This window comes from Macaca nemestrina, chromosome 4 (genome assembly GCF_043159975.1).
Source record: "Macaca nemestrina isolate mMacNem1 chromosome 4, mMacNem.hap1, whole genome shotgun sequence".
Classification (NCBI taxonomy): domain Eukaryota; kingdom Metazoa; phylum Chordata; class Mammalia; order Primates; family Cercopithecidae; genus Macaca; species Macaca nemestrina.
Window position 1 is genome coordinate 21925971 of NC_092128.1, and position 10365 is coordinate 21936335.

Consider the following 10365-nt stretch of genomic DNA (forward strand, 5'->3'; position numbering starts at 1 on the left):
ATAAACACACACACATAAACACACACAAAGTTGATAATAGAAGGAAGAGAACAGATATACCAAAGAAATACAAACAAGAAGAAATCTGAAGTCGCAATATTGATCTCTAACAAAATAAAGATTTAATTCAGCAAATATCTCGTGACGAGGAAGATGTTCTTTTTTTTTTTTTTTTTTTTTTTTTTTTTTTTTTGAGACGGAGTCTCGCTCTGTCGCCCAGGCTGGAGTGCAGTGGCACGATCTCGGCTCACTGCAAGCTCCGCCTCCTGGGTTTATGCCATTCTCCTGCCTCAGCCTCCTGAGTAGCTGGGACTACAGGCGCCCGCCACCGTGCCCGGCTAATTTTTTGTATTTTTAATAGAGACGGGGTTTCACCGTGGTCTCGATCTCCTGACCTTGTGATCCGCCTGCCTCGGCCTCCCAAAGTGCTGGGATTACAGGCGTGAGCCACCGCGCCCGGCCCGAAGAAGATGTTCTATATTAGTTCACAGAGCAATCAGAAAATAATCGTATTCATTAAAAATTAATGTTAACATATCCATCTAACAGTATAGCTTCAAAATATGTAAAACAATGATCAACCCACCTGAGAATTTCATTTATATGAAAAATTTTATGCTAAGCCTATAAAATTCTTTAACTTCTACTGATATAATCATTTATTTTTTTCACTTTTTTTTGAATTTTTGAAATTAACTATCATTTTTCAAGTTGGCACTCTTTGTTGGTTGTGGCTTATTATAATTTTGATCTGTGCTGAATTCTTTCTGCTAATATCATAAGTAGATTGTATGCCTATGCATTTGCAAATAAGATTTTTCTGAAAAACACTTTATACCATCTTTATCAAGTTTTAATTTAAAATGTTATGCCCTCATAACATAAATTAATAAAGATTGTAATCTTTTCCTATCATCTATTTTATTAGAATGATCTGATTACTAATAGCTTAGCTGCAGAGCCCTTTATTTGTGATGCTTCCTTGTTAGATATCTATGTCTTACAAACCTTCTATGGTATTAATATCTTTTCGTTTTCTTGCTGCTGCTTTTTTTTTTTTTTTTTTTTTTTTTTTTTTTTTTTTTTTTTTTTTTGAGACATAGTCTTGCTCTGTCGCCCAGGCTGGAGTGCAGTGCTGTGATCTCAGCTCACTTCAACCTCTGCTTCCTTGGTTGAAGTGATTTTCCTGCCTCAGCCTCCGCAGTAGCTGGGATTATAGGCCTTACAACCACACCTGGCTAAGTTTTGTATTTTTAGTAAAGACAGGATTTCACCATGTTGGCCAGGCTGGTCTTGAACTCGTGACCTCAGGTGATTCACCTGCCTTGGCCTCCCAGAATGCTGAGATTACAGGCATGAGCCACTGTCCCCAGCCTCTTGCTTCATTTTGAGTCAGATTTAGAAATATATATATATATGTGTGTGTGTGTGTGTGTGTGTGTGTGTGTGTGTGTGTGTATATATAGCTAAGAAATTTTTCATTTCCTTTAGTTTACAGCCTACTTGCCAAGAAGTTTGCATATAGTATTTTTTACAGTTTTAAAATTTCTTCTGTATTTCATGTAGCTCTCCATTCTTATACCCAGTCTTTAATAGTTTTGCGCGCTCTCTGTCTTTTTCTTCTTCCTCTCTTCTTTCCTCCTTATTTAGATGTGCTGCATTGTTGGGATAGTGACAGTGGTTTAGAAAGTTTCCTGGTTTCCTGCCTGGCCTGAAGGTGCCTTGGGATTAGCTTTTCTTCTTTCTAGTACTTGTCTATCAGGGAATCACAGGGATGGGGCACAGGAGCATCTGGGGCTGCGTGGGGTTCAGCATATCAGATTTCAATGCTTATGGCCTTTAGACGCATGCTTAAAGTTATAGACCTATTTAGTCTTTCTAGTCCAACCTTGTTCATATTGGCCTTTCTATACAGTGAATTCCTCATTGCATCATTATTTGTTTTCATTCAGTATTTGGCAGGGTTCATTCCTGCTTCTGACTGCCTCATTTCCCACATACAAGAATATGGGAGGAGGACATGTCTGTGAACATCTTTTTGGGCTGTGCCATATGAATAACAATTCGGCAGTGTAGAGAATTCTTATACACCCTAAAAAGTGTGTAGACTGCCTCATTTTTCTGTTAACACCTAGTGGTCTGATCCTCAGAGATGTCTAGTATTTCTCCTCTGGTAAGGGAGCCCTTCTCTGTTTAGATTCTAACAAGTCTAACCAAAAATAGAAGGCACCAAAATATTGGCTCTTAGTAATAAGAAAAGATACATAGCCTTATATACAGAAGTTGTATGTTTAATTGCTAATAAGAATACTATATGCAACTCTGTTGCAACAGTTATGAAAACTGAAAGGAAATAACACTTTCCTAAGAAAATATCATTTACCAAATTGATCCAGGTAGAAATAGAAGGCTTAAATAGATCTATTTCAGACAAGAGATTAGAAAAAAGATTATGATTTAGGATATTCACGAAAAATAGATTTCCTGCCAGGACCATCTTCCAGAAAGTGGAAATTATTTATACAGAATCTTGATGCAATAAAACTCAATGCTTTTGTACACTGAGGATCTTTGTAATGAAACATCTAGGACTTCAGAATCCTGGTGGCCTTCTGTGTACATTAGCCACAGAGATATTTAAACAAAGAGAAAAACTGAGAAAATCAATATTTAGGGACTTTTAGTTCCCCAGTTTAAGTTATAAAGCAGAAAATAAACTTAATATTCCCTTTTTTGAAATTTTCAAGGAAAAAGAAAATTAGGAATATTTACAGTTTGGAACTAGTGAGAAGTTGTTACTTGGTATTATTACCTCTAAGAGCTTTTTCAATTATTTTCTGTTTTTTAATAAAGCCTACTGACATTAAATTTAATTGTTTTAATAAATATTAAAGAATAAAGTTCAACAATTTTGCGTATTCCCTAAAGTAGTAATTTCCTTTGGACACATTACACCACTTTGCTTCAAAGGGTTGCACAGAAGGATAAAAAACAGAGTATGTGAGTTTGTGAAACTATAATTTTCCATGCCAAGCCAAGTGTGTGAGGCGGGTTCACTGTGCACTAGTTACCAATTTCTCTGAATTTGGTGAGACCGAACACCCATGCCTAAAACACGTTACATGAAACGGATTTGTTACTTACAGATATGCAGCAAGGAACAACGGAAGCCTAGGATTAATTGCCAGCTAATCCCCTAAGGCCCAGAAAAACTGCCCAGGATGGCTGGAGTCACAACTACTCATGCCTCCCTGGTACCTGCTGAGGACCCACAAAAGCAGCCCATTCTGAGTTTTATATATCTCGGCATCACATGACATGTTGGACTGAAGCCTCAAAGGACATCTTGTTTCCAGAAGGAACTGTAACAGGACCTAGGCTGTTTCAGCCAACCCCCTTTCCCAATCCCATTTCAGGTTATTGCATTCCCAGCACATTCTACAGTTATTCTTGAGAACTATAAGCAGACAAAGGTGAGAGACCTAGGTCAGTGCCAGGTCACCTAGAGAATAATCTGCAAAATGAAAGTTACTTGGTAGAAAAGCTCAGAGCACCTTTCATTTGTCCTTTAATGGGAAGCTAGTCTTATCTCAGTGGCTACTTTTGCAATCTAAACTCTAAGCCAATTGTGAAATGTTTGACATTGTCACAACCAGGCTACTAAATCATCTCTGCCTGGAAGCTCCTCCAGAAGCACAGCAGGATGGAGCCACGTGGGACCTCAATACTAATCTAGACCAGATCTGCACACTACCTGGGCAGGGCAACTTTAACACTGGTTTGCTCAAGAAGCAACCAAACAACAGGGTTGATTGCAGCTTTGCCCTTGTGGATCTCCTCTGTTTTTATCATAAATCTGTGTGTGAGGTAAGGTATCAATACAGAAAATGTAATGGAAAACATACCACTTGTCATAGCAAAAAAATTTATATAATGCCTATAAATTAACTTGGCAAAAATTTGAGAATTCATTTATATATCAATACTCAAAATGGTACAGAATATAAAAGATGACTTCTTTGCATGTAATAAAATAAATAACTGTGAATGAGAAAACTCAGTATTCTAAAGATAAAATTTAGACTCAGATTTATATATACATACATGCAATCCTAATCAAAATATACATGGGCTTTGGGGGAGGGTACCTATTGCAAAATGATACTAAATATTATGATTATGTATAAATAAATAAAAAGAACCAAGAAAAATCTGAACAAGAATGAAGTGGTACGTGCCCTGCTAAGCATTAACATATGTTATGTTGGCAGAATAAGTAAAATCACATGATGTAAGAGAGGGCAGGTTAATGGAGCAAATATAGAGGAAAATTAATGTGTATTATTCTAGGTCCTTTTCATCTAGAAATACATTTTTCAACCCAGGGGAATTTTCTTGAATTATTTTCTTAATAATTTTGTCTCCTCCATTTTTTTCTACTGAGTTTGGAAGCCCTTTAAGTAATGTGTTAGATCTTTTGGACTGTTTATTTAACTTTCTTGTATTTTCTCTCTTGTTTTCCTACACAGTTGTTTTCCCTTCTGCTATCTGGGTGATCACCTTAACTTTATTTTTCATACTTTCTACTACTATGATGCATTTACATTCAAGAGTTATTATCTACTATTATGCCTTTCATTCAAGAGTAATTATCTAATATTTTTCAAGAATCCTTAATGTTTATAAAAATATTCTATTTCACAGTTACAAAATCTTTTCTTATCTCTTTGTTGTTGCTAATAATAGCTTCTTTTCTTAGTGTTTTCCCTCTTAAATCTCATGCTTAAAACCTTAACCAAGTGACCAAATTGAGCATCGTTAATTATTCTTAAGGGTGGGCCAATCGAAACGTATGTGTCCTTTTAATGTGACATAGTAAGAATAAAAAGAGCATCATCTATTGAGGATTATCTGTGTTGAGAAATATGGGAATAAGTTAAATGACATTGCAATAAAACAGTCGGTCAAATCCAGAATGTAGGATGTTGTATCCACAAGACAACTTGACTGGACTCCTTAAAATACGAATGTCATGAAAACAAAAGGCAGAAGGACTGCTTTATGTTAAAGGGTCTAAAAAGAGAAACAAAATGCAATTCATAAAATCCAATTGTATTATATAATAAAAATCACTTGTGGGAAAATTACATAATGGAAATGATATTATAGAATTATTTTATGAGATGTGAAAATGACATTATATAGAAAAATCCCTTATTCTTAGGAGATAAATGCTGAATTATATAGGAGTGATGTTTCATGATTCAGCATTTGAGAAAGAGAGAGAACACACAAATGTGGTAGGTAAAATGTTCTCTGCACTATTCATTCATCTTTTCTGTAGGATTGATACTTTTCAAAATAAAAGTTGAGGAAAGAGGCTCTCTTCCTTAAGAATCTGTTTCATAAGTTACCTCTTTTTTATGTCTTTTTTTTTTTTTTAACTTTCATGTTTACAGGATTTCCTCAGATGACAAGGTAACCTCGGTTGTTATCTGGAGGGTTTAAGGCTGAGTGCTTGGGTGCTAGTAGGAAGAGAAAGTCAGGAATTTGGAATTTCAACATTCATTTTATAAACCTACACTTAGTTCTCCATTTTCACTTTAGCTCTCTCCCCAATCTTATGTATTCCTCCAGTCCCCTAGTGCATAGATTCTGTAATTTATCCTCTTTTAAGCATCAACTTCAACTAAGAAAGAGACAGTTAAGTAGTTAGGTAATGGAGGAAGAAGATCAAGAGGGTATAACAGACTTTGATATGAGCCTCTGCCTTTCGTTCCACCCTCACTTCTACTCAGAGGTACCTGGCACTGTCAATCCCTGTGGCTATTTGGGATTCCCCACTGCCACCTAGGATTCAGCTTTCTTGTATTTGCTAAATCAGTTACAACTCATCCACCTGCTTTCATCTTCCAAAAGGCTGCTGTATTTGTCTCTTTCTCAGCTATTTTAGTTCTTATAGATTTCTGACTGCTGCTTTTTAAAAATCCCTTCACTCTTACCTTAGTAGAATTTCAGAGATAAGCAAGGATATATATGTGTCTATAGCTTGTCATATGTAACCAACTTTCCCAGGACAATAGGTGGAGAAAGAAAACATTGAAAATATGTTGCTAAAAAGCACAATGTATCTTTTTCTTTTTAAAGCTCATATTCAAAATCCTAGTTTTATAATTTTATTAGTCTGTCTTTTCTCATGCTGCTAATAAAAACATACCTGAAACTGGGTAATTTACAAAGGAAAGAAGTTTAATGTACTCACAGGTTCACATGGCTCAGGAGGTCTCACAATCACGGTGGAAGGTGAAGGAGGAGCAAAGGCATGTCTTACATGGTGGCAGGCAAGAGGGCTTGTGCAGGGGAACTTCCATTTATAAAACCATCAGATCTCATGAGACTTACCCACTACCACCACAGAAACAGTATGGGGGAACCTACCCTTATAATTCAGTTATCTCCACTTGGCCCTGCCCTTGACACATGGGGATTATTAAAATTCAAGGTGAGATTTGGGTGGGGACACAGCCAAACCGTATCATATAATGTTAACTTATATATGCACAGAAAGGATATTGAGATGTCGTACCTCCCAATTGCATTTATAAAAATTGCTAGGATAAAACTTCATGTGATTTTTTATTTTCTTGTTTATTGCTAAATTTTTATAGTAAAAAATGTTAATTCCATAAAATGAAAAACATGTAAAAGCTGCCCCCCCCCCAAATAAGCATATAACCTGTACATTTTGTCTGGCTTCTTTATATGAAGAGAATAGCAGAATTTCAAACAATACTAGGAATATGAAGTGGAATTCATATGATTTCAAAAAATGCTTCCAGTTTTAACTATTAGCATGCTTTTCTTCAGTGGCAAGTCTCTTTCTGCTAAACAATATATGGTATCACTGCAATAGAGAACCAAACATTTTTCATAATTGTTCCAAGAATGGATTTTGCTATCTTGCTTCATGATCATATTTTAAAGGCCTAGTCTTAAGAGAAAGGTAGACTTACTGTTTTTCCTTAGCTGCCAATAAGGTTTTTTTTTTTGTTTGTTTGTTTTGTTTTGTTTTCCTATGCAAACCAGAGCTTCCACACTATGGTTTCTAGGTAGATGAGATGAAAGCAGTGTCAGCTTAAGTCCATCAGGCCTAGCTAAATCTGATTTGGAATAAATATCCATCCATAATGCATTCAGTAACACACTGGGAAGAAGGAAAGAAGTCATAAGATCTTTATATAAAAGCTTTCAGAGGAAATGATGGCACCCAGTTCTGCTCTCTGATTGTCTTTCACAAAGAAGCCAGTCCCAGGATGCCATGGAAGTCATGTTCGTTTGCCTTCTTTCCTCTTCTTTTTCCAGTAAGCTGAGCAGAACTAGATAGGGCACACACTTTCAAGAATTCATTTTCACATTTTATTATTTCAAGTCTAAATCAAAATTGGAGAATGATACATTACTTGATGAATTGCAAATTTCTAAGAGGAAATAGTGCTAGTAAATTGATCTTTCAGATAGCCAGGAAACATAGATCAATAGACCAGTGTCATGAATTTCCTTGAATTCTATTCTGCTGCCCTTAAAATTTAAGTCCATATATCTCTCTGTATCTCCATCTTTAGACAATCTGATCTTGGAATCAGGAGGAGAACTCTAATTCACAGACTTTGCAGCTTAGCATCAATTTCCGTTATTTCCTATTGATGCCTTGCATTTTCCACTGAAGTCTCCTAACTAGCCACTGACCTATTCTTGTGCCAGATTGTTTTCTCTAGGTTGCTTTTAGTTTCCATTCTCCTACTGTGGTTCCCATTCCAGCCTACCAAATCCTTGCACTCTGGAACTCTGGCAGATTTAAATCTATTGCTTCTACCTGCTACTATCCCCTAGCTGCTTTCTGCAAGTATGATCCCAAAGTTGCTTTGCTTACAGAATCACTGCTAAAAGTGCACTCCCTGTCAACCACTTTCTTTTTTAACTTCTTTTTATTTAAAAATATTATTGACAAGTAAAAATTGTATATATTTATGGTGTGCAATGTAATGGTTGAATATATGTATACATTGTAGAATGGCTGAATAAAGCCAATTGACATATGTACTACCTCACATACTTATGGTTTAGTAGTAACAACATTTAAAATTTACTTTCTTAGCAATTTTCAAGTATATAGTATACATACATATATTTTAATTAATTATAGTCATGATTATGGACAGTAGATCTATGGACCTTATTCTACCTGTCTAACTTAATTTTGTATGCTTTGACCAACATCTCCCCAGTCCCTCCACCCTCTGGCCATTGTTAACCACTATTCTACTCTCTGTTTCTATGAGTTTGACTTTTTGAGAATCTATATGTACATGAGATCACGTGGTGTTTGTCTCCCTGTGCCTGGCTTATTTTATGTAACATACATGTTGTCACAAATGACAGGATTTCCATCTTTTTTAAGGTTGAAGAGTATTTCCTTGCATATATGCCACATTTTCTTTATCCATTCAACTACTGATGAATACTTAGGTTCTTACTATATCTTGGCTATTGTGAATAATCTGCAGTAAACATTGGAGTGCAGTTGTTTCTTCGACAGACTGATTTCATTTTTTTAACTTTTATTTTAAGTTCAGGAGTACAAGTGCATGTTTTATGTGCATGCAAACTGTGTCATGGGGGATTGTTGTTCAGATTATTTCATTACCCAGGTATTAAGCTTAGTGCTTATTTATTATTTTTTCTGATCCTCTTTCTCCTCCTACCCTCCACCCTCTAAAAGCCCCAGTGTGTGTTGTTCCCCTCTATGTGTTCTCATGATTTAGCTCCCACTTATAAGTGAGAACAAGTGGTATTTTTTTGTTGGTTTCTGCATTAGTTTGCTAAGAATAATGGCCTCCAGCTCCAGCTCCATTCATGTCCCTGCAAGGGACATCAGCTGATTATTTTTTACGGCTGCATTGTATTTCATGGTGTATATGTACCACATTTTCTTTATCCAGTCTATCATTGATGAGCATTTAGGTTGATTCCATGTCTTTGTTATTGTGATTCGTGCTGCAGTGAACATACACATACATGTGTCTTCACAATAGAATGATTCCATTTCTTTAGGATAGACACCCACAAGTGGGATTGCTGGATCACATAGTTGTTCTATTTTAACTTTTTGAGAACCCTCCATACTGCTTTCCTTATGGTTGCATAAATTTACATTGTCACAACAATGTATAAGGGTTCCCTCACCTCCAGTATTTGATAGTAGCAATCCTAACATATGTGATGTAATAGCTTATTGTGGCTTTCATTTGCATTTCCTTCATAACTAATAATATTGAACAACTTGTCATATGCCTGTTGGCTACTTATATGTCTACTTTTGAGAAATGTCTATTCAAGTCTTTTGCCCATTTTTTGACCAGATTATTTGTTTTCTTTGCCATTGGGTTGAGTTCCTTATATATTTTGGATACTAACTCCTTGTCAGTTGTATGGTTTGCAAATATATTCTCTTATTCTCTAGGTTGTCTCTTCACTCTAGTGGTTGTTTCCTTTGCTGTGCAGAAGCTTTTTAGTTGGATTCAATCCTATTTTTATATTTATATGTTTGTTATCCATGCTTTCAGAGTCATATAAATAATCATTGACCAAACCAATGTTGTAGAACTTTTCCCCTATGTGTTCTTCTAGTATTTATATATGGTAGTTTCAGGTCTTATATTTGAGTCTTTAATTTGTGTGTGTGTGTTGATTTTTGTGTATGGTATGAAATGAGGGTCTCATTTCATCTACATGTGGATTTTTAGTTTTTGAAAAATAATTTATTAAAGAAACTGTCTTTTTCCCACTGTGTGATCTTGGCATCTGTGTTGAATGATAATTGACCACCAATGCATAGGTTTATTTCTGGGTTCCCTATTCAGTCCCATTACTCTATGTGTATGTTTCTTTGTGAATATCATGCTGCTTTAATTACTATAGCTTTGTAGTAGGTTTTGAAATTAGGTATTATGATGCCTCCAGCTTTGTTCTTTTTGCCCAAGATGGCTTTTGCTGTTCAGGGTTTTTCATGATTTCAAACAAGTTTTAGGATTTTTTTTCTATTTCTGTAAAAAATGTCATTGGAATTTGGGTAGGAAATTATGGAATTTGTAGATCTCTGCCAAGTACTTTCTAATCAAGTCTAGAGTCCTAGTTCTCTTAGTATCTTCCATGTAAGATGCTATATGTATAAACTCAGAAGGGATAAAGCTGGTGTCTCTTTGCTTAGTGAAAATAATCTGGAGCAGTTCTTCTTGTATGTGGATTTCACTTGATTATAGGCATCAGGAGTTTTGAATCATTCAGCTTCTAGCTGGTGGTATTTAT